Source organism: Symphalangus syndactylus, chromosome 11 (genome assembly GCF_028878055.3).
Source record: "Symphalangus syndactylus isolate Jambi chromosome 11, NHGRI_mSymSyn1-v2.1_pri, whole genome shotgun sequence".
NCBI lineage: Eukaryota > Metazoa > Chordata > Mammalia > Primates > Hylobatidae > Symphalangus > Symphalangus syndactylus.
In genome coordinates this window covers 108,557,135-108,584,307 of record NC_072433.2, presented here as the reverse complement: position 1 = coordinate 108,584,307, position 27,173 = coordinate 108,557,135, and positions in this window count along the sequence as shown.

Genomic DNA, 27,173 nt, shown 5'->3' with positions numbered 1-27,173 from the left:
GCTTTCTTTGCTTTCTGTTTCTGGAAAAATAAACAAACAGAGAGCTCAACAGATATTAACTATTAAAACTATTTTAAGGGATATTATTAAGCTTCCATTTCCTCAGTAATAACTTGGAAGTGACAGTAACTACATTGTCAGTCTTTCTGGGTTGTGAGAGTTATTTGAGTATAAAATGTAAATATGCTTTGAAAAAGGTGAATTGTTATGCAGATATAGGTACCTATGAAATTTGGGCATATTGACTTCAGATTCACTCCAAACCTGCTCCCCTTATCTCAGGTCATTCCTTTCCATGGGAGAGCAACACTGCAGGGAACAAAGTGGAATATCAAAAAGATATTACACTTCGAAATTAAATTTATGTTTTAATCTTAGAAACTTGTTAGCTGCAAAGGCTTAGAAACAAACATTTTGTTAAACCTTTAAATGTTGTTATTATTATTTTCCTGTTGCATATATTGCAAATTATAATTCTTACCAGGCTTCAGTGTGATTACCAAGAAACGACATAGTCATTGTTGCATGAAGCACTGAGCCTGAGAGTTTTCACAGTGAGGAGCCTTCACTAGTTTGCACTTATGTTCTACAAATCCGTGAATAGCTCAAGCGATGTTTCAAGAGCAAAGAATATTGACTTTATTATACCAAGCTATGTTATTCATGAAGAAATGCATAATTTTTCACCCTGTCCCTTTTGATTGGCTTGAAGAAAGGCTCTAAATGTGTTCTAATTTATTACTAACCTTCAGCACACAGAGCAAAAAAGGATGAAACCTTTGCATGCTTTCACACACAGCGTTTCTGTTTCTTACACAAGTGACATTAAATATATAAAAACATGGCTAGGGGATCATACAAAGAAGATAGCATGAAGATGTTTTCCCAAAATGTGTAGATACGTTATCTCACAATAATAGTAGGTAAAATGTATAAAGTCAGTCTTTTTTTTTTATTTAATATTTCTTTTTCTTATAATTATTATACTTTAAGTTTTAGGGTACATGTGCACAATGTGCAGGTTTGTTACATATGTATCCATGTGCCATGTTGGTATGCTGCACCCATTAACTTGTCATTTAGCATTAGGTATATCTCCTAATGCTGTCCCTCCCCCCTCCCCCCACCCCACAACAGTCCCCGGAGTGTGATGTTCCCCTTCCTGTGTCCATATGTTCTCATTGTTCAATTCCCACCTATGATTGAGAACATGCAGTGTTTGGTTTTTTTGTCCTTGCGATAGTTTACTGAGAATGATGGTTTCCAGTTTCATCCATGTCCCTACAAAGGACATGAACTCATCATTTTTTATGGCTGCATAGTATTCCATGGTGTATATATGCCACATTTTCTTAATCCAGTCTATCGTTGTTGGACATTTGGGTTGGTTCCAGGTCTTTGCTATTGTGAATAGTGCTGCAATAAACATACGTGTGCATGTGTCTTTGTAGCAGCATGATTTATAGTCCTTTGGGTATATACCCAGTAATGGGATGGCTGGGTCAAATGGTATTTCTAGTTCTAGATCCCTGAGGAATCGCCACACTGACTTCCACAATGGTTGAACTCGTTTACAGTCCCACCAACAGTGTAAAAGTGTTCCTATTTCTCCACATCCTCTCCAGCACCTGTTTCCTGACTTTTTAATGATCGCCATTGTAACTGGTATGAGATGGTACCTCATTGTGGTTTTGATTTGCATGTCTCTCATGGCCAGTGATGATGAGCAATTTTTCATGTGTCTGTTGGCTGCATAAATGTCTTATTTTGAGAAGTATCTGTTCATGTCCTTTGCCCACTTTTTGATGGGGTTGTTTGTTTTTTTCTTGTAAATTTGAGTTCATTGTAGATTCTGGATATTAGCCCTTTGTCAGATAAGTAGGTTGCGAAGATTTTCTCCCATTTTGTAGGTTGCCTGTTCACTCTGATGGTAGTTTCTTTTGCTGTGCAGAAGCTCTTTAGTTTAATGAGATCCCATTTGTCAATTTTGGCTTTTGTTGCCATTGCTTTTGGTGTTTTAGACATGAAATCCTTGCCCATGCCTATGTCCTGAATGGTATTGCCTAGGTTTTCTTCTAGGGTTTTTATGGTTTTAGGTCTAACATGTAAGTCTTTAATCCATCTTGAATTAATTTTTGTATAAGGTGTAAGGAAGGGATCCAGTTTCAGCTTTCTACATATGGCTAGCCAGTTTTCCCAGCACCATTTATTAAATAGGGAATCCTTTCCCCATTGCTTGTTTTTGTCAGGTTTGTCAAAGATCAGATAGTTGTAGATATGCGGCATTATTTCTGAGGGCTCTGTTCTGTTCCATTGATCTATGTCTCTGTTGTGGTACCAGTACCATGCTGTTTTGGTTACTGTAGCCTTGTAGTAAGTTTGATGCCTCCAGCTTTGTTCTTTTGGCTTGGGATTGACTTGGTGATGCAGGCTCTTTTTTGGTTCCATATGAACTTTCAAGTAGTTTTTTCCAATTCTGTGAAGAAAGTCATTGGTAGCTTGATGGGGATGGCATTGAATTTTCACGATATTGATTCTTCCAACCCATGAGCGTGGAATGTTCCTCCATTTGTTTGTATCCTCTTTTATTTCATTGAGCAGTGGTTTGTAGTTCTCCTTGAAGAAGTCCTTCAGATCCCTTGGAAGTTGGATTCCTAGGTATTTTATTCTCTTTGAAGCAATTGTGAATGGGAGTTCACTCATGATTTGGCTCTCTGTTTGTCTGTGATTGGTGTACAAGAATGTTTGTGATTTTTGTACATTGATTTTGTATCCTGAGACTTTGCTGAAGTTGCTTAACAGCTTAAGGAGATTTTGGGCTGAGACAATGAAGTTTTCTAGATATACAATCATGTCATCTGCAAACAGGGACAATTTGACTTCCTCTTTTCCTAATTGAATACCCTTTATTTTCTTCTCCTGCCTGATTGCCCTGGCCAGAACTTCCAGCACTATGTTGAATAGGAGTGGTCAGAGAGGGCATCCCTGTCTTGTGCCAGTTTTCAAAGGGAATGCTTCCAGTTTTTGCCCATTCAGTATGATATTGGCTGTGGGTTTGTCATAGATAGCTCTCATTATTTTGAGATATGTCCCATCAATACCTAATTTATTGAGAGTTTTTAGCATGAAGGGTTGTTGAATTTTGTCAAAGGCCTTTTCTGCATCTATTGAGATAATCATGTGGTTTTTGTCTTTGGTTCTGTTTATATGCTGGATTACATTTATTGATTTGTGTATGTTGAACCAGCCTTGCATCCCAGGGATGATGAATCCAGGAGCTGGTTTTTTGAAAAGATCAGCAAAATTGATAGACCGCTAGCAAGACTAATAAAGAAGAAAAGAGAGAAGAATCAAATAGACGCAATAAAAAATGATAAAAGGGGTATCACCACCGATCCCACAGAAATACAATCTACCATCAGAGAATACTACAAACGCCTCTATGCAAATAAACTAGAAAATCTAGAAGAAATGGATAAATTCCTCGACAAATACACCCTCCCAAGACTAAACCAGAAAGAAGTTGAATCTCTGAATAGACCAATGAAACAGGCTCTGAAATTGTGGCAATAATCAATAGCTTACCAACCAAAAAGAGTCCAGGACCTGATGGATTCACAGCAGAATTCTACCAGAGGTACAGGGAGGAACTGGTACCATTCCTTCTGAAACTATTCCAATCGATAGAAAAAGAGGGAATCGTCCCTTACACACATTGTATGAGGCCAGCATCATCCTGATACCAAAGCCTGGCAGAGACACAACCAAAAAAGAGAATTTCAGACCAATATCCTTGATGAACATTGATGCAAAAATCCTCAATAAAATACTGGCAAACCGAATCCAGCAGCACATCAAAAAGCTTATCCACAATGATCAAGTGGGCTGAAGTCAGTCTTTTAAGTGATTTGTCGAATATTCCACAGCAATAACAACAACAACAAAATCAGGGAAATTAAGGCAGCTATTGTGCAACAGAAAAGAGAAATTAATCTAACTATCGTGGTGGAAAACAGACTTAAGTTTTGCCTAGTGGTTCAGGTTATTCATTACAGGGGAGGAGAGAGGTACAATGTCTGACTATACCTATAGAGAAGAAACATCTGATTGTGTACAATGTGACCTGTCTTAGAATAGGATTAGATGACATTTTGTCTCCCAGCTAATTGTTTGCTTTATTCCTGTTTTCCTGGACAGGTAGGACAACATTGCTTTGTTTCCGTAAACAGCACCCTCTATTATTTTAAATTTCTGTGAAGATTTCTCTGGGATTAACTCTGCCTAATCTCTAAAATACTGGTGATACTTGCCATTCATAGCATGAGAATGTATACTTTCAGTATATCTAGAAGTTACTAGAGTAGAATATTTTGTTTTTCAAAAAATAATTCACAGTGTAATATGAAGGAAGATCTAAGGAAGCAAGAATAATGTGAATATTGGAAAAAAATAAAATGTCAGCAATATTAACTGGAAAGACACTTGAGAGTCAATTGTGAGTCTTCCTCATTTTTGAATTTCCTGTGCAGAACATGATGTCTGGCACGGGGTAGAGATATTAAAAAGGAGTTGACCAAGATATTTGCATTTTATATTTCTTTTACAGACCTGAACTTATTTTTTTCCACTAAAAATGTTTTCAGTATTTAGTCATTTAGTAATGAATGATTATAATTAATATGTTAAGAGCTGGAAAATCTTCAAGAGACATTAATTTCTTCTACACCCATTGTGGAAAACAAATCTTCAAAAACATTTTGTTATGTTCTTGTTTTTTTTGTGTGTGTTTACCAACTGCAGTTACCACATCAGAGCATTATACGTTACTTCATATTTTGGGAAATAGAATATACTTGTTTTAGTCAAAATGGACACTATCTTTCTTGCTCTTTCTCTCTTTCCAATTCCTAATGCCAACACTCTCAAGGCCTAATTTTCATTCATATTTGGTAATATGTTTCATTAATTTGTTTAGATTTATAGATGCTTTATAATTCTAAAATTTATTATCAAGTGGCCTTTTGCAAGATGTGTTTATATTTTAGTTAAATTCAGCTGTGAAATTAATCAGGACTGATTTCTATTAATACCTAGATTTAGACTGAATTTTCTGTCTGTATTTAACATTTGCATTGGCAAAAATTAAGAGAATTGACAGATAATTGTGAAACATATAGTTTATGCTCACTATTAATCTGGTTACTGTGTTACTCTAAGATATAATTATTACCTAAAGAGAAAGCTTAAACATATATAGAGATGAGGCCAATGTAAATGGCCTAAATGAGTAGTTTACTATGACTCGTTACACATTATACAGTTAATGATTTCATGTCACAGTGGTTCCAGCCAATATTTAACCTAAAAAATTATGGTTGCAAATTTTACGAATTCTGATAGAATTTAAAAATCTGTAACCCTCATACATATATTTCTCTTAATTTTCTTCTATATGGTTTTCAAACTATATGATTATCTGGCCTTCCAGTTTGACATTATGGCACTTGTATAATAGTTCTACTGTGTTCAATTCAACCATTTTTGAGCACCTAATATGTGCTGAACTTTGTTTTAAGTTCAGGGGATGGAGGGTTTACCTGTATCTGATGAGGGAGGAAGTCACCGTAACTCATTCTTGAACTGTTAGGTAAAAGAATGCCAAAGGCAAAGGCAAACGAATGCCAAAGGCACATAGCAGCTGGTCCTGTAGATGGGCTGGGGTAGAAGTAGGGTAGAGAAGACTTCTTATGGATGGATATATTTCAGAAGACTTGATTTGAGCAGGGTAGTTCACACAGCAAAGTTAAAGAGACACGTTAGGATTTATGGCTAGGAAAAAAAAGCAGGGAATTTCTCTGGCTCTGAATCTGGGGAGTAACATTAAAGTAATCTATAATGCAAGAAATGACGAGGTGAGCTTAAGGTTGGGAAAATATTCCTGATGTTCCTAGGACAGTACCTACTTAAGCCTGTGTCACAGAATATTATTAACGACACCTCTTTTCTTCCTCAAACTATCCTGCAAATTAAAATCACAGTGAGGTATCACTTCATACCTTTTAGAATGGCTGTTTTCAACAAAAATAAATGATAACAAGTATTGGCGAAGATATGGAGAAAAGTGAACTCTGGAACACTGTGTGTAGAAATGTAAAATATTACCGCCATTTTTGAAAATAGTATGGAGGTTCCTCAAAAAATTAAAATTGAATTACCATGTGATTCAATAATGTAATTTCTAAAGATGTATCCAAAGTAATTGACATCAATTTGTTAAAGAGATGTCTACACTCCCATGTTCATTTTAATATTATTCATGATAGCTAAGATATGAAATCAACCTAAGTGTCCATCAACAGATGAATGTGTCAAGAAAATGAAGCATATATACACAATAGAATAGTATTCAGCCTTTAAAAGGAAGGAAATTCTATTATTTATAACAACATCAATAAAATCGGACAACATTATGCTAAGTGAAATAAGCCAGGCACAGAAATACAAATACTGTATGATCTCACTTAGATGTGGAATCTAAAAAAGTTGATCTCATAGAAATGGAGAGTAGGAAGGTAATTACTTGAGGCTGAAGAGGAGGAGAAACCACAGGAAAGGGGAAGATGTTGATCAAAGGGTAGAAAGTCTCAGACTGAAGGAATAAGTTTTAGCAACGAATTGTACTTTATGTGACCACAGTTAATAATGTATATTTCCAAATTGTTAAAAGAGTAGATTTTTAACATACTCACCAGACAAAAAGGTAAGTTGGTGAGGTGATGGCTATATTAATGAGCTTGACTGAATCTTTCTACAATGTATACTTAGATGAAAATATCACGTTATACCTTGTAAATATACATGATTATTTTTCAATTAAAAATAGATTTAAACATTTCTAAAACAACTGTCCTAGGTGGACATTGTTGATCTACTTTTAGGGAAGAGAAAACTGTGCTTTATATATTTTACACATTTAAAATCACCTGAGACACTGGCTACAAATGTTCCTAAGAATTTAGTCAGCCCCTCATTGCCCTCTCTGAACTCTGATTTTTTATTTATCCTTAAATGCTGGTTATTGTTCCTTAACACTAATTTATATTATTTTCTTACAGTCTGATTATAGAACATCCCATAAAATTCTGGGAGTTCACCGTGGCCTACCCCATTTCTTGTTTTACCATTTCTATCTTGATATAGCCATTTTGAGAACTAGAGCAGAACAGAAGTTTTATGCCATGATATGAAGACAAAGTCAGAAAAATTGCCCAAATGCAGGTCAACTTATAGGAAGGTATAGACCAAACTAATGAGAAGATACAGTATATTTTTATTTTCTAATCATTTCTCATGATATGTCTCCTAATGCTTGCATTACAGGTTTTATTAGAAGAAGGGCCATTGAATTTGGTGCTAATACTTATTCCTGAGAAATTAATAAACAAAGGATAGTTAAAAATACAAAATGAACAAACTTAATATTGATTTTGATACTCTTTCCAAGATATTCTTATAGATACTATAATAGTTAGAATTATGAAAGAATCTATAATGAGCCAGTTTCCATTCTTTATTTAGTCAATTTCACATAATTTCCAAGTTGGGAAAGCATTATGCATAGGAGAAACAACCAGAAGAATTATGAGATAGTGTATTATGATACATGAGACCACTATATAGTCCATGATCTTTAGGACTATGTCTCACCCAGTAGGCATACATTCCTGAGTTGATCTAAGTGGGAGTATTGATTATTTGGACCCATGTACTTTCTAATAAAGCCTTTCAGAGGAAGAAAAATATATGCTAACTAATACAACTTTTCTTAGTATAGAAGCAAGATAAATATGTTTGCAAATAGTATGACCTAGGCTGCTTCTCTGAATAAATAGGCCCAGCATGAAATAGGCTAATGTTCAATGCTACTAGATACAAAAGAAAATAAAAGCAAAAGATAAGATTTTTTTTTTTTTTTTTGAGACAGTATCTTGCTCTGTTGCCCAGGGTGAAATGCAGTGGCACGATAATGACTCACTGTAGCCTCAATGACCTCCTGGACTCAAGGATCCTCCCATCTCAACGTCCCGAGTAGCTGGGACTACAGGCATGCACCACCATGCCTGGCTAATTTTTGTATTTTTTTTGTGTGTATATATATATATATATATATATATATTTCTTTTTTTTTTTTTTTGGTTGAGACAAGGTTTTGCCACATTGAAAGGCTGATACTGAACTCTCAGGCTTAAATTATCCACCTGTCTTGACCTCCCAACCTATTAAGATTACAGGCATGAGCCACTACACCCAGCCAAGATAAGATTCTTCATTTAACATTAATTTCTGATATATTTCTGAGGTCTGTTTATGGAATGTGCTTTGTTCTCATCAGAGAAATAGAAAGTCACTGAAAAGAATATTTCCTGTTCTATGGATCTTTGGCAGAGTGGAGCTAGGGCAAAATGAAGCAAAGAATAGAGGATCATGTGAGGTGAAATGAAAGTAGTTTAGAATCAGCATTTTTTTTTGGAGTTAAAAATGTGCTTGAAGTGTAGAGAGGCGTGGTTGATAATAAAAACCAGAAAAATTGTGGTAGGAATGTTTCATGTGCAGCTAAAAATATGAGAACCAAAAATCTCATATTTAGTTTTATTCTGCTTAGATTTATATTTTTCATATTTAGAGTTATATTTTTTTAATTCTTGGAAACAAATTTCAGACAAACCTCTTGATAATGGGTATAGGAAACAATGTGTTTTAAAGCACATTCCACTGGGTTGGCAGGATCATAGTCACAATCTTTGCCTCCAGAGCCCAGTAATACATGAAGTGTTTCTCAGAAACGGATTCTTTTTATGTAGAAAAAAAATATAAGATTACAGGCAAAATCATTAAGTTTTCAGTGTTTGCCTTTAACATATCCTATCACTCCTATAATTACTGTGACAAATATAATTTTTTCTTATGCTTAGATCTATCCTATATCCTCAGATACAGTAGATAAGCAGTCTCTTATCTTCTTGGATGGAAATCAGAGCACTCTGAGATTGTTGCTGTTGCATCTTTAATTGTACCTGGTGAAGTACTCGGGAATATGGCAGACCTGCTGAAAGACTCAAGTGTGTGTGTTTGTGTATGTGTGTGTTGGGAAGTTGTGTGTGGTCATATAACAAGGCATGTGTTCTCCCTGTGTTTAAAAGGCACCAAGAACCTTCAGCCTAAGTTCAGAAACCTGTCAGCAATTGTAGCCAGCTTCTACTCCACAAAATTCAGTGAGAAATATGTGAGCCCAGCTCTGCCAACACTCATTTATCCATAGTTGATATAAATGAGAATGTAAAGAACAGTGGGCCATGTGAAAAATGTTACCATGGAAAAAGAAAGCAAATAGTTTTCCTCATAAGAGAGAAGAGGAGGTATTGCCTCTCTAAATCTAACGGAGTTGAGCTCTAAAAGAATAACTTTTAAAGACCTGGGCCCCTTTGAAAGGTGAGAGTATTGGTCTTTCATAAACTAGTTAAGTGCCTGTGCTACTGGAAAACAGGCAAAGAGGAACCAATTTCCCCAAGTTAAAGAGGATATATCCAAGACATATAGACATACATGGTGGCCTCAAGATTGAGACAGCAAGCTTGAGGATCTGGCTATAAAATGTAATGCAAGAATGTGTATCAGCAGAATATTGTGTAATGTCTCTCAATGAAGAATGACCCTAAACGGTGGCTGCACTTGTATATCATCTATTCATTAGAGACGTGTGTCGTGACATCTCCATGAATCCCATAGTTCATGAGCAATTGAAACAGCCCAACCAAACAGAGATTGGTATTAAGGGATGAGAGCAGAATGTGACCACTATTAGTCACATAAGGAGATATCTATATTTTCCCTCTTTATCTTCAAAAAATGCCAATGGAATGTGCTTTAAAATACATTGTTTCCTATACCCATTATCAAGAGGTTTGTCTGAAATTTGTTTCCAAGAATTAATGCCATAGCTCATGAGCAATTGAAACAGCCCAACCAAACAGAGATTGGTATTAAGGGATGAGAGCAGAATGTGACCACTATTAGTCACATAAGGAGATATCTGTATTTTCCTTCTTTATCTTCAAAAAATGCCTTTCTACCATGTCAAAAAAAAAAGAAAACAATCCTCTGTGGTAAGAGGTAGATATAAGGAAAGTTTTATAGACACTTCAGATTGAAATTTTAAAATAAACTGGACTCGGTTGTAGGAAGTGCATTGAAAGTATTTTAGTATTTCAAAACTAATTAAAAAGTCATGAGGAGAGGGAGAGCATTAGGAAAAATAGTTAATGCATGCTGGGCTTAACACCTAGGTGATGGGTTGATGGGTGCAGCAACCCACGATGGCACACGTTTACCTATGTTAACAAGCCTGCACATCCTGCACGTGTACCCTGGAATTCAAAACAAAAATTAAAGGAAAAATCATAAAATAATAAAATAAAAAGTCATGAAACTGTGATGAGAGCTAAATGAATGAATTGTTTGTCAAGAGGGAGTCTATGTGTGGAGTATATGAGACATTTTTATTAGAAATAACAGAAACTTTATTGTCGAATGATTTGAAAGTCATCACTAACCTAATTAATTTGAAGGTATGAGTAAGTGGTGAGGTACAAATTTAGCTAAAAAAATGGCTTTATGGTACTATATGAGCTGAGGATGGAACACTTTATCTTGAATATCAATAGAACTAAAATTGTAAAAGATAAATATCTTTTATAGAATAACATTTAGATATTCATATCATTAATTTATGTGATAAGATGGTGAAACACCCTCAGCAGATTAGTGGAGATAAGTTGTCACTAATGAAATTTTTATAGCCTCTGTTGCCATGGGGTTCAGTCAGGCCTTTATACTTGCTCAATACTGTTTTATAAAATTTTGCCTTTACTCTGCTTTTGAATTTTATAGGTTTCAAAAAATGGATACTCTTGCAGGGAAAGCAGAGCTAGTACTTTCTGCTACACCTTTGTCTCCTCTGCTGAGGTGTGACTCTAGTATCTAGAGTTCATTGCCAGCTGTCCCATTTTTCTCTACCTAGTATATTCTAGCACAGCTGGACTTGTAAGCACTAGCCAACTTTGTGAATCTAGTCCAGAAATGGGTCATACCAACAGGATATATCTCTCTAGTTAGTGTTTTATAATCTTTAAAACTAGTACAACAATAACCAGCACATTAGGAAATAGTAATAGAGAAAACACACATCTTTTCAACCTCCACTGCCACTTATTTTTAATGTTAGTATGTATTGATAAAAAATGTATTATTAAAATATTTGTTTAAACTCATTCCTATGTATATGCTAGGAATATTGTCACATCAAGAATCTTATCTTGGCTGGGTGTAATGGCTCATGCCTGTAATCCTAACACGTTGGGAGGGCAAGACAGGTGAATCATTAGAGCCTGAGAGTTTAGTATTAGCCTTTCAACGTGGCAAAATCTTGTCTCAACCAAAACAAAATAAAACAAAACAAAACAAAAAAACAAAAACAAAACAAAAAAAACGAAAATACAACAATACACCTAGAGGTCTATCAACAGAATGATTTGCTGAATGACTTATCAGTGACAATTCACGTAATTCTTCTTTAATTTATTGAATTAAATAAAATTGACTATTTTCTTGATGTAATTAGTACCATACTGATAGGAAATAAATTAGGATTTATCAAATAATTATTTAGGATACTTAATACTCATCCATTTATGAGCACCTTATTTAGCTCAAAATCCTCAGAAATTATTGGAAAAATTGAAATATTACTAATTTAAAAAGATTCTGAACAGTGCCTTTTGGGTATATGAAACTCCTGTCTTAATGCATGTATTGCATATCTTTTGGTCCAAACCTTGAAGCTGCATATTAAGCTCATTCACTTTTTAATGGGAAACATGCATATGTACCAAAAGACCTAGTTAACAAAAACTATCCTTATTAAAACAATACTGCAAACCAAACTAGAAAATAGTAAAATTGGAGCACATGCTGGGCTAACTATAAAACAAATCTTGATAAATATATATCAGATGAAACCGCATCATGGATGTTCTCTGACAAAAGCAGAATTAAATTAGTAACTAATTATAATAAGATATCTAGGAAAATGTCAAATATTAAAAAGTTAAATGCTTCATATAAGACAGCAAAAAAATTAGAAAAAATTAAATTGATAATAAAAATACACCATACCAACACATGAACTGTAGCTAGAACATTGTTTAGAGGAGACATTTACAGCACTAAATGATTATATTAGTTAGGAATAAAGATTTACAATCAAACATTCTTTCAAGAAGCTAGGAATATTACAGTAAAGGCAACATATATAAAAACTGAAATAATAAGGAGTAGAAACTACAAAAAGCAGAAAATAGACAAAATTAACAAAGCTAAAAGCTAGTTCTTAAAAAAAGATAAAGTTGCTAAACACTTAGCTAAACTGTTCATACACACAAAAAAGAGCATAAAACACACTCAGGGAAAAACAAATAACCTGAACAACTCTGTAGCTATTAAAGAAATTGAACTTCTATTTTAGCAAAGTTCTTGGCTTGTGTGCCTCTCAAATTGCTATGTTGAAGTGCTAACCCCTAGTACCTTAAGATGTATTTGTACATAAGATCTTTAAAAAAATAACTGATTCAAAATGAAGCTATTAGGGTGGGCCCTAATCATCTGACTGATAAAAATAAGAAATTTGGATACACAGATAGATACCAGGGATATGCATACAAACAGAGAGAAAAAAAAAGTGGAGTACAGCCAGAGGGAAGTTCCTGCAAGCCAAGGAAAGAGGCATCCAGAGAAATCAAATCTGCAGATACATTTATATTGGACTTCCAGCCTTCAGAACTGAGACAAACAGAAATTACTGTTGTTGCAGCCACCCAGTCTGTGGTATTTTCTTATGGCAGCCTTAGTAAACTAATACAAAATACTTCCTACAAAGGCAACTAAATGACCTGGTGGCTTAATTAGTAAATTACATAAAATAAAGAAGAAATATTGCCAATTCTGCACAAACTTTTCAGAGAAATTGGTAGAGGAGGAAACATTTCCAGCTAATATTATGAAATGTGCATTACTCTCTGGTAAAATCAGGTAAAAGCATTACGATAAAAATGATATGCATGGATGCAACTGGGAAATTAAATTTAGCAATGTGTAAAAAGGATACACATTATGACTAAGTGTGTTTATCCCTAGAATGCAAAGTTTAACACTTGAAAATCAGTCAATACACATCACAGAATGAAGGAGAAAATCATGTGATCCTTTTAATAGAATTAGAAAAGTCATTTCTAAAAAGTCAATCCTCATTTATTTAAAAAATAAATAAACTAGGAATTGAAGAGAACCATTATAAACTGATAAAGATTATCTAGGTAAAAACCTGACTAGATTGTTCTCAAAAGAAGATATACAAAGGCCAACAGCTATATGAAAGGTGCTCAACATCACTAATCATCAGGGAAATGAAAATGTAAATAATGTGATATCACTACACACCTGTAAGAATGAATTATATATATTATATGTGGTGAGGACTCAGAGAAAAGGGAACCCTGGTACACTGTTGGTAGAAATGTAAAATATTACAGTTATATTGAAAAATGTATGGAGGTTCCTCAAAAAACTTAAAAGTAGAGCTACCGTATAACCCACCAATTCCTCTTTTGAATATGTATTTAAAGGAAATAAAAATAGTATGTCAAAAAGATATCTTCACTCTGATGTTCATTGCAGCATTGTTCACAATAGTCAAGATATGGAATTAACCAAAGGGTTCATCAACAGATGAATGGATAAAGTAATTGTGGTACATATGCACAATGGTATTATTCAGCTTAAAAAAGAAAAAGAAATTTTGTCATTTGCAAAAATACTAATAAATCTGGAGGACATTGTATCTAGTGAAATAACCCAGTCACAGAAAGCCAAATTATTCATGATCTCCTTTATATGTGGAATTTAAAATAGTCTAGCTCATAGAAACAGAAAGTGGAATGGTGGTTAACGGGCTGCGTGGGAGGGCAAAGATGTTGGTTAAACGGTTAAACATTTCAGTCAGACATAGGGAATAGTTCTGGAGATGTAACGTCAGCACAGTGACTATAATTAATAGTAATGGCCTGGGCAGGGTGGCTCACACCTGTAATCCCAGCACTTTGGGAGGCCAAGGTGGGTGGATCACTTGAGGTCACAAGTGCCAGACCAGCCTGGCCAGCATGGTGAAACCCCATCTCTACTAAAAATACAAAAACCAGCCGGGAGTGGTGGTGTGTGCCTGTAGTCCCAGCTACTCGGGAGGCTGAAGCAGGAGAATCGTTTGAACCCCAGTGACAGAGTTACACCACTGCACTCCAGACTGAGTGACAGAGCGAGACCCTGTCTTGAAAACAACAAAATAATAATGTGTAGCGTATTTTAAAATTGCTCAGAAAGTAGACCTTAAATGTTCTCATCACAAAAATATTAAGTATATTATGTGATCAATATGTTAATTAGTTTGTAATCATTCTATAATCTATACATATATCAAAACATCTGTTTTATATTATATAGTTTGTCACTAGTCAATCAAAAAATTATAACCCACAATTTATTTTATTTTGCTGTTGAACTGTTGAATGCATTACTCCTAAGACAGTGAACAAGGACAGAAATCTTCTTTTATCACTTTCATTCAATATTGTATGAAGGTTCTACCTTTTGCAATATGGCAAATAAACAATTATACGGTTTAGGAATGACTAAATAAAACTGACACTACTTGCAGTTGACATGATTGTTGATTGTTTACCTAGAAAATCTAAAGGAATCAACAGCAACAAAAAAAAATTACCAGATAAAAATTAAGTTTAGAGGTTTTTAGGATACAATGCTAATATAAAGATGAATTGTGTTTTTCTAAATTCTAAAATTCAATATTTAAAAAATTTCTTTAATGTGTAAAAATTATAAAATAGGAATATTTTAAACAAAAAATATGCAAACCTCTAAGATAATGACTGTAGCATATTTTTAAATATTGAAAACCTACATAATTGGAGAGTTATTGTGATCACGGATTAGAAAACTTAATATTCCAGATCTTCAAAAATTGATACATATTCATTGCAATTAAAATAAATATACTCAGCTTTTTTCTGAAATTTTCATAAGTTGATTTTAAAACATATATGGGAATAAAAACAAACTACTATAGTTAAAGTAATATTAAAAAGAAGAACCAAATGAGAAGACCTACACTACCTGGTTTCAAGACTTATTTAAAGTGACATTAATCAAGGACATGAGGTTTTGGTAGCAGGATAGATATGTAGATTAAACATAGTGGGATAAAGTCCAGAAACAAATATATATGTGGAATCTATATATCTATATCTATGTCTATATATCTATATCTGTCTATATATAGTAGAATATAGATATCTATATATCAGTAGATCCGTATCTATTGATATATGGATTTATATATCACATTATATATAGATAGAGCTATAGATTGATATCTATCAATATAGTTTAGATATCTAAGGATCTATATATCAATATGTTCTATCTAGTTATCTATACTACATCAATGTAGATATTTTTATATATCCCACTATATCATACTATATATATATGTGTGTGTGTTTGTGTGTCTGTGTGTGTGTGTGTGTGTCCAGTTAATTTTTAACAGAGTTACCAAGGCAATTCAACTGGGAAAGTAATTTTTTTTATTTCAATAGATTTTAGGGAACAGGTGGTATTTGGTTGCATGGATATGTTCTTTAGTGGTGGTTTCTGAGGTTTTGGTGCACCCACCACTCGAACATTGTACACTGTACCTAATGTGTAGTCTTTTATCCCTCACCACCCCTCCCACCTTTTCCCCCAAGGCCCCAAAGTCCACTGTATCACTCTTATGCCTTTGCAAACTCATAGCTTAACTCCTGGTTATAAGTGAGAACATACTATGTTTGGTTTTCCATACCTGAGTTGCTTCATTTAGAATAATGGTCTCCAGCTTCATCTGGGTTGTTGTCAGTGCCATTATTTTGTTACTTTTTATGGCTAAGTAGTATTCCATGTTATATATATACACCACATTTTCTTTCTCCACTTGTTGATTGATGGGCATTTAGGCTGGTTCCATATTTTTGCAATTGCAGATTGTGCTGCTCTAAACATTTGTGTGCGAGTGTCTTTTTCATATAATGTCTTCTTTTCTTCTGGGTAGATACCCAGTAGTGAAATTGCTGGATTAAATAGTAGATCTACTTTTTGTTCTTTAAGGAATCTCCATACGGTTTTCCATAGTGGTTTTTAATAATTTTTGCTCAAACAAGTGAGTAACTGCATGGGAAGAAATCACTCCTTACCTTACTCTGCACATAAAGTTAACTTGAAATTTATCACAGACCAAAAAATAAAAGCCAAAATAATAAAAGTCCTAAATGAAAAACGTAGAAAAGTTATTTTCTCATTGGTGTTAGCAACATTTATTTTTGGTTAGAACATTACAAATCATAAGAAGTAAAATAATAAAACATCTTATCAAAATAAAAGATGTACAAAATGTTTGAATAGAGACTTCACTGTAGAAGACATACAAATAAATGCTTAATGCATATAGAAGATGACATTCACAATCATTGCTCATCTGAGATATTCAAATCAAAATTACAATGAGATACTAGTACACACCATTAGAATGGCTAAAATGAAAAACATTGTTAACACCAAGTATTGGCCAGAATGTGAACCAACTGGAAGTGTCATTCACTTATTATGGGACTACAAATCTATAAACATTTTGGAAAGTCACTTGGCAGTTTCATAAAAAGCTGCATACACAGCACACAACCCCATCTTTCTATGCCTATGTATTTACCCAAGATAATTGATATCATATGTCTGCCCAAAGACGTGTGCATAAATATTTATAGAAATTGTATTTACAAAAGTTCGAAACTAGAAAAACTCTTTCCATCTTCAGTGAATAGATAAACAGTATTAATATTTTGTCTAATGGAGCTCTAATGGCAATGAAAGGAATAAACTACTGATATATGCAGCAATATGGATTAATCTTAAAATCATTATGTTGTGGAAAAAACCCAGAGATATGAGAGTACATTAAGCATAATTTCAAATATGTTAATGCAAAATAAACTACAATGATGAAAGGAAATCAAAGTTTGCTTGCAGTCAGAGTTGAAGAGAAATAGAGTGCAAAAGGGCTCGAATATCTTGTGAGGTGATGAAAATATTCTGTATTTTGATTGTGCATAAGTGGTATTTCTAACTGTCAAAACTCATTAAATTGTACAATTTAAAGATATATATGAATTATTCCTCAATAAAATTGATAATGAACAAAATGGGAGCTTGTTTTATTCAATAAGATATAATTAAATATATATATTTATATATTTATATTTATATAAAAATATATTTATAAATATATATTTATGTTTAATTAAATGATGGAGAGTATGGCAGAAACTGGTTAGTTGCTCATCAATCTGTTCCCTTTCTCTCAGCCAAAAGAAAACTATGATTCCAAAGCAAATGTCATATAGCACAGTGTAATCCGTATACTGAGGTATAGAGATTAATTTATTAATTAATGCAATTCAATGAATTAAATGTAATTAATTCAATTAATTTGAATTCAATGAATTAAATGTGATTAATTCAATTAATTTGAATTCAATGAATTAATTTATAATTAATTTTTCTGTACTTCAGTATACAGATTACATTATATAATGTAATCTGTATACTGAAGTACAAAAACAATTAGGAAACTTATGGTACCATAGAATGTGTTCATTCATGACTAAATTTTCTGACTATTATTTCACTCTTTAGTGTGAAAACATACTATGTACAAAAGCAAAAGAGGCATCAGTCATTTTTTTTATAATTCCTAGAAAAGTAGTTTGAAAAGAGCAGTGCATGCTATTAACAGTAAATTAACCAGAAATTAAATAAGTCAGAGGGCTCCACTTTCTAAAGGAAATTATGCCATGAGTCTTCAACCACACTTTGAGTATTGTGGTTTTGCTATTCACTCAAATAAGGAAAGGTAGTGGGTGTTTCCTCCTTAACCCAAACCAAGTGAAATAAACTCTTAATAAAGTCTCCTGTAAATCCTGATGAGTCTGGCCCTTTAAACTCTGTGGGCAGCTGGCCAAATTTCAGATCTGCACACCGCTCTAGTGTGGTGAGCACAGAGTGACACTTGGTAAAGGAGTTCTCAGGAATGCCTAAAATACAAGTATCTTGGAGTGTAGCAGAATATGTGAACAGAGAGACTAGATCCTACTACCTGCTCAATAAACTTGAACATTTGCCATGACTACAAAAATAAGATAATAGGATTGCATTTTCTGCTACCATGAAGATATTTTATAGAAGAAATAGGGAAATGCAGGAAATAAGCTAGCTTTTCCTCCCTGGGTCCAATCTTCCTAAATATCCTCAGGGGAGTTTCCTCCAGTAAGTCCTTATTGCTTAAATAGTCCCTTGTGAAAAATTCTGAATAAACTGTTGTAGTATGTACATTTCCCAGGGGTAGTCAGATGCTTGTCCATGTGCTAGTAATAAAGTTCAGAATGTGTCTCAGGTTGCTAGATTTCTCTTCAGGTCTTGGGAAAGAATTCAACTATATCAATATTGAAGCCACTTTGACATTCTTTCCAGAACTTCAATTTGTGTGCAAGTAAATCATGTGATATTTAAAGATGTAATGAAAAGTGAATGCTTTCATATTAAGATTGCTATTCCTATCAGGAAAGCTTTCTAAAATATTCCAGATGTGAATTAAACTCTCCAAAGGAAATTGGTGTTGTTTCTTGGTCTGTCATAGAATAAAATGTCAAAGGAAAGATAATAAGGAAACCAATTGCTTAAGATGATATATTTGGCATGATGGAACTTTGAGGTTTTTATCTACAGAAACAGATTAGCTCAAATTGGAGCAAAAAATTCTGATTTAATTTGTCCTGACTTCCCTGTCTAGAGACAGACTGATGTGGAGACTCCAGTATTCAATGGCCTGTAAAAAGGATAGTGTAAAGCTTCCCTTTTCTACTTTGTCTCCAAGGTATGATCAATAATTTTCCTTTAGGTACTTTCTGGCTTTCAAAACAAAAATTCTTCAGTCTGGTTTGGTGCCATGGGTATGCCTATTTTTTTTTTTTTTTTTTACATAAAAAGGAGAAAAAAACTTTGCTCAGATAATATGCTACTACCACTTATTGCCCCGATGCTTAGTATATCTGAAAAAAAGTTTTTTCCTCTGAATATCCTATCATCCCATCTGACAAGCAATGCAAGCATCTTCATTATTTAAGATTTCAGCAGTGTCAATATTATATACAAATTGGACAGAACATTTCAGATTCTTTTACTAAATTTATATTGCCTTTTAAAGGAAAATAATTATTAAAAATGATAATAGAGTTTGACCTCTTATGAATTGAGTTTTGTTTGTCAACTATTTATGGTAAATAATTTTATGCATGCTGTGTGTGCATTAATGCAGAAAAACATGATTTTAACTATCAATAATTGCTTCTGGAAACCTACTTGTGTGTAATGATAGCAGCAAGTATACACAGATCTATTGACACATATGAAAACTTTCAACAGGAAAGGTAATTTTTATGTTTCTATACCCTATAGGACATCTTTATTACACTCAATTTCCCCCAAATTACAATTTCTCAGTGTAACAGAGCAAAGTTAAATTCAGCATAACTTTTTCATGAGTAGGAGTATGTTGAGCAGAAATTATTTTCATTGAAATTCTTAAAAATATTTTGAAAGAAACATTTGTTACTCTAGGTGACATTTGAAAGTTGCTGTTTTTTACAGTTTCAGTATATAGGGGTTTTGGAAATGTTAAGAGTTTATATGGGAAAAACCTTATTGTCTATACTTATATAGAGAATTTGGCATTATTTTCCATACAAAGATAATTGTTTTCACCCCATCTGAATCTTCACCAAGGAAAAAAATGACGTTGCAAACATTTCCTGCGGTATTTTTAATAATAATGCAAGTTGATTGACAATAAAAGCAAGAGAGAAAATGCTTTGCATTTGTAAAACTTTGAAATGAATTTTTGTTGCATGCTACATCTTTCCAGAAACACTAAGTAAAATGTATATTGCAATTTTCTTTTACTGCAATGCAATTTAAAGGTTTTCTACTCCATTATATGGTACTTTGGCCTTGGCTAAATAAAGAGGAGTCTTAACTTTAAAATACACCTTTGTATTTATTCTCAATTAGTATGTAATTTATACATATAAATGTTTTTATTAGAATAAGAAGAAAACAGACATTGCATGTGTCAGCAGATTATTTTCATGAACAAAGTAGGTGAGAATGGTGAAAGTCTGTGAGAAGAAAGTACTGGGAACATTCCTTAGAGCCAGACTGAGTCATTAAACATATTCTGAGTTATGATAACTGTAACATGCCATTTTCTGTACTAAATTATTAGTACTAAGCTACCTTACTGAACCCATTAAGAATTTTAATAGTAAAAACGAAGGAAAAATAAATAACTTGGAAATATAGGAACGATGGAGAAAGTGGACTGAATCATGCAACGTTTAGTGGGATCAGTGCTATGATTCCTGACAGGGAGTGATAAGAGCACAGAAAAAGCCCTTATAATCATCTCTTCTTTCATCCAGATGTGTATTGGTTGCATAGTCTCATGATGGGTATCGATTGGGGTTACTATTGATTTTTTTTATGGCTAAAGAAGATGGGTTGGTTTCAGTAGAAACTAATTCCCGTCTTTGAGTAACTGTTAGTAGCCATAGCTGCCATAACAAAATACTACAGACTGTGTGGCTTACACAACAGAAATTATTTCTCATGGTTTTGGAGGAGAGTCTGAGATCAGGGCGTTAGCTGGTTGGTTCCTTCTGAGATCTCGCTCCTTGGCTTGTAGAAGGCCATCTTCTCCCTGTGTCTTCACGTGATTGTCCCTTTGTATGTGCACAAACCTGTGCCCTAATTTCCTCCTCCTATAAAAACACCACTCATATTTGATTAAGGCCCACCCTAAGACCCTCATTTTAACATACTTGCCTCTTTAAAGACCTTATCTCCAAATACAGTCACATTCTGACGTACTCGGAGTTAAGATTTCAACATATGAGGAGCCCATAACAATGATGCATAGCGTTTTTCAGAGGTGGCTTCCACACTCCAGTTGTGTGTTTCTGACCAGAAACACAAATCTTGTGCTCCATTGACTGTGATTCATACACCATCAGTTGTGACGTATTTTCTCCCTGATTTAGAAGAATCATTCCTCCTGCATTTTTGGCTGACACTGAATAAGGGAGTGTGTGAATTTTCTTTCCCCTGGTGATGATGACACTTTACAAATGCAAATGTGGTTTCCAGAGAAGCTGTTCTTTGCCAGGGAAAGAAAGGCATCTGCAGTGAAAGAAAATAAAAACAATATGCACGCAGACGTGAGTAAGGGTGAGAGGCCTAGAGTCCTGACAGCCTTCCAATCCCTGGATGAACTCCACCCTGCTTTTGTGTGTGTGTTTTGATTCTGAGAACTAATGAATTTTGGGTGTTTTGGCTTATTTGTTTTGAGTAAGTTAATATATAGTGTCCAATATCCATTGATAAGCAATTAAACTATATAATCCTGTGGGTATTAACCTTTTTCTCTTTTTCAAAGTACTGGAAGGATGTATTATGTTTAGTAATAATCTCTCACACTGGCAGTGCAAAATAGGACGGGGCTCAAGATGGCACCTGACACCTTTATGACCTAGGACATGTGGCTTCCAAATGCTCTGGAATCTTTTAATTTTACCTCCAAAGAGAAACTGACCTATCTTGGGTTCACTTGGAAACCAATTTATTCAAAGTTGTGTATTTTGGGGCAGAAAATATTATGTATTCACCATAGTCACAATATACAAAATATTTACTTAATCTAGAAACAAAATGATTGAAGGAATAGAGTAACTTACATAATAAAAAAAACCATTCAGCAAAATATGAAATTTCCCTCTCAAATATTATATTCAATTAATGTATATATAACAGCAACCTAGAGGGTTTTTTAAAAAATATTGTGACCTATTTACCTAGCAGAGCAAGGAACAAGGAGAGTTAATTTGTTAAATCTGTTTTAATACTAGACCTGCAACAAATGTCACATTGTCTCTTTAATTGATATATTAATAGTATTATATATATCAAATATGTATATAGAGCTATAGAAATATGCATTTATGTGTGTATATACATTTACATATAATAGATATCAAAGGTTCTCTAGAGAGGCACTATGAACATTTTGATCTAGATAATTCTTTGTTGTCCTAAGCATTGTTGGACATTAGCAGCATCGCCAAATGTCCAAATGTCCATTTCCAGCCATTGCCAAATATCCCTGGAGACAAATTTCCCAAGTTGAGAAATATATGTGTGTGTGTGTGTGTGTGGGTGTGTTTGCATATATATTATTCATCAGAGCTATGATTCAATAAATATCCATTACTTTTTATCAAATATTTTATACTCATATACTTTCCACTTTCTTTTTTTTAAATTATACTTTAAGTTCTGGGTTACATGTGCAGAACGTGCAGTTTTGTCACATAGGTATACACGTGCCACGGTGGTTTGCTGCACCCATCAATCTGTCACCTACATTAGGTATTTCTACTAATGATATCCCTCCCCTAGTCCCCTGGTATGTGATGTTCCCCTCCCTGTGTCCATGTGTTTTCATTGTTCAACTCCCACTTACGAGTGAGAACATGCGGTGTATGGTTTTTTGATCTTGTGATAGTTTGCTGAGAATGATGATCTGCACAGCAAAAGAAACTATCCATGAGAGTGAACAGGCAACCTCCAGAATGGGAGAAAGGTTCTTGCAATCTGTCCATCTGACAAAGGGCTAATATCCAGAATTTCCACTTTCTATACCCGTTTCTTACAGAGATAGGTTAAAGTCCGACACTTATTTTTTCCTCTATTTTGGTCTGTTTTTACTTTATAATTTTGAGATATTATTAGAAATATATGTTTGTGATTGCTCTGTCTTGATGAATTTTTTGTTTGGGTATATGTTACTCTTTTTATCTTTTATGATATTCCTCTTTTCTTTTACATATATTTACATGTGTTCTTATAGTGAAATATGCATTTTTAAGATTTTATAATTTTTATATCAGTTATTTAGTTACTTTGTGATATACCTAGCCACTTATGACAAATGTGTATTTGTACACATCTAGAGATAGATAGATGCCAGACAGACAGATAGATAGTATGCTGTATATTATTTTATCTATTCATTTATTTTGGCTTCCTCAAAACTACATATGTTCCCTTTACCTCATGCAAAAAAATTAAACCAACCAATGTCCTGTGACCCAGCAGCAAAAACAAAGAAAATTCTTATTTGGGGATAAAAGTTAAGGAAAAGAGAGAACAAGTTGTAAGTACTTTGTACTTTAATTTGTTTTCTCAATGTAACATTTTCCATCAATTAATTTGAAAATCCAACTTTTATATTTCAGTAATGTTGCCTTTGAATACAGTTGGAAAGAGAATGTACTACTAATAATAGAACAAATTTAAAAGCTTGTAAAAATCTCTTCCTCCTAAACAAAAATAGAACCAGATGATTTTACATGGCAGCAGCATTGCAGTATGGGTTACAGATCGGTACTAAGGGACCTTGAATAGCTTAGATAAGTCTCTGTTTTATTTGTTAGGAACATAAAACTTTATATAAGTGAGTTGGTGTTCAGTTACCTATTGTTATATAGCAAGCCACCCCAAGATGTAATGGGTTTAAATAACTATTTTATTTTATCTATGTTTTCGTGAGTCAGGAAGTTGGAAAGGATTTGTATGGGAGCTTCTTTTCTGATCCACATGGTACCTGCTGGATAACTTGGGGATGGAGGATCCACTTTCAAGTTGGCTTCTCCCCTTGTTTTCCAAAATTAGACAAAATTAGGTAGAAAAGTAAAAAGTTTATGTCAACTTTATGAACATTGATGAAAAGTCATAAATAATAAATAGTTATATGTGTAATACACATTTTGAAATCATAAATTGTGAATTAATATATTTATTTCAAGAAAGTAATAATTATCTAATGAATCTTTACATCTCTATTAATGTAATTTTCAATAACAGTAGAGAGGAGAAATTTAATATCATCATGATAGATGCCCAAGAAGGATTAGATACAATTTCTAAATAAAAGTAGACAATATAAGAATAAAGGAGTACTTCTTTACTTACTAAAGGGTATCTACCTGAAAGCCATGTTAAATAATACAGAAGAAAACAATAATAAAGCCAAAGTTTTCATATATAAACTTTAGACTTATTAACAAAGATGCGCAGCAGCACTACTGTGATTCACAGCTACTGGAGCCTTTAACAAGTTTCTCTAACTTCCCCCATCTATTATCTGGATTAGTCATGTAAGCTACCAGGGTTTAACTATTCAACCCTTGCTCTTTCAAACCTTCCTGTGCTTATCTGGGATTATCTTTCCTGTTTTTTTCTTACCGGTGACCTTCAAATCCTCTTTCACCCTCTCAGCACAAGTTTAACACTTCTGTAAAATTTTCCTTGACTCCCCTAGAGTTAGTAAACTCATTTTCTCTGATCCTTTTCTACATTGCTTTTGAAATTGAATTGTATTTTTAATGTTAACTTTTTCCCACCAGAATAAGTGTCATTTGAGTGCAAGAACAAAACATTATTCATTGTATTTTTTGAAGCGAACACAGTGATTTCTGAAATGTAGAACATAAATATAGGCTTTTAAAACAATAAGTAATAAATGTTTACATGCATTTAGAGCCTTGCTTTTGTTCTCCTCACAATCTTGATACTGTTCCTCTCTCAAATTATATGGCATATTCTCTTTCTCTTTCTCTCTCTCTCTCTCTCTCTCTCTCTCTGTGTGTGTAGTGATTCTGATATTTTAGAGCTATTCTGAGGTTAGACATTTTCTACCATGTGGTAATGGCAAAATTGTCCTTCTTCTGGAAGTCAGTCGTCATTTTGGTTAGATCACTTGCTATTCCCTACATTATTTAAAATATATTAACGTAGCAAGGTAGTTTTGAATAAACCCAACTGGAAAGGTAATAAAAGTCATCTCTAAGGGTACCACATGAAGACAATACCATGTATTCAGAGAGATGTTTGGTATAAAATGGTTTGCAAAATTGGTTTGATAGAACATCCTAGATAGTCGATAGTACTATATAATGCATACATAGATTAAACTATTTATATAATAAACTACATATTATATATAGTGAAATACAGGCCAGGCGTAGTGGCTCACGCCTGTAATCCCAGTGCTTTGGGAGGCCGAGGTGGGCGATCACGAGGTCAGGAGATGGAGACCATCCTGGCTAACACGGCAAAACCCCGTCTCTACTAAAAATACAAAAAAATTACCCGGGCTTGCTGGCAGGCTCCTGTAGTCCCAGCTACTCAGGAGGCTGAGGCAGCAGAATGGCGTGAACCCAGGAGGCGGAGCGTGCAGTGAGCCGAGATCGTGCCACTGCACTCCAGCCTGGGTGACAGAGCAAGACTCTGTCTCAAAAAAAAAAAAAAAAAAAGTATACATAGATTAAACTTTTATATAATAAACTACATATTATATATAGTGAAATAGATAATATGTTTATGCTCTATTATATATAATGTGATATATATTTCGTACATATGTTGTAATATACATATATGTGCATATACTTATATATACACTCACTTATGCTACTTGAAACAAAATTAATCTATTTGGAGTCCTGGTATAATATTACATTAGGTTCTTTCCATGTTGTCTCCAATTCTTGCTATGTAGCAATTAACAATATCATTTGGATAGGTAAGATACCTCAAGGTGGATATCCAGAATGTTAAAAGTGAAGAAATAAATAAATAAAATTGAAAATCTGGTCAGGGATTCATAAGTGAGAAGATAAAGTCAGATTGGGTATGTGAAAACAACTAATGAAGATGAGTTTGCCAGATGTTCAGGTTTTGCCCGTGTGAGCTTATTTCATTGAAGCACTGTTTTCTGTGATAGAGACACTGCCTCACATTGTGACAACTTGGCAGTAAAGCAGCTGCCCCCTTTTCATTTTACAGCACTTCTGTACCTGTAGCTTAATACAAGCAAGCTTAAAATGGCACACTAGACATATGAACATGGTGCAAGGTTGTATATTCTTACAAAGCATTATTTCTTTGGACATTAATGCATTATCAGTCTTCAGGCATCACTGCAAAGAACAATATTCTAACACAGCTTTTCATAGCTTTTCACCAAGGTGGGTATTTGCTTAAATGATTTTTTCATTAAATATGTACAACTCTTATATTGTGAACTATATACTTTTTCTTCTTATTTTAGGACAAAAATTATTTGTGTCATTTATGTGACGTGTAGGTAAGGAAAGTTGCTTTTAGAAAAATACTTAGAGTAGAAAAACATATAGGATTATATTAGTCCATTGCAACTTGGAATTTGCCCTGATCAGATTTGAAAATCTGACAGATTCCACCTCTTCTAATCACTGTGAGTGTTATGAAAAGAGCAGAAAAAGAAGATTATTAGAAGGTTCAGAATAAAAAGTCATTTTAATAGTTTGTTTTTATAGAAAGTACGGGCATAAAGTTAGATAACAGTAAAGTGCAGTGTAGTTTTTTTTTTTTTTTTTATACTTTAGGGTTTTAGGGTACATGTGCACAATGTGCAGGTTTGTTACATATGTATCCATGTGCCATGTTGATTTCCTGCACCCATTAACTCATCATTTAGCATTAGGTGTATCTCCTAATGCTGTCCCTCCCCCCTCCCCCCACCCCACAACAGTCCCCGCAGTGTGATGTTCCCCTTCCTGTGTCCATGCGTTCTCATTGTTCAATTCCCACCTATGAGTGAGAACATGTGGTGTTTGGTTTTTTGTCCTTGCGATAGTTTACTGAGAATGATGTTTTCCAGTTTCATCCATGTCCCTACAAAGGACACGAACTCATCATTTTTTATGGCTGCATAGTATTCCATGGTGTATATGTGCCACATTTTCTTA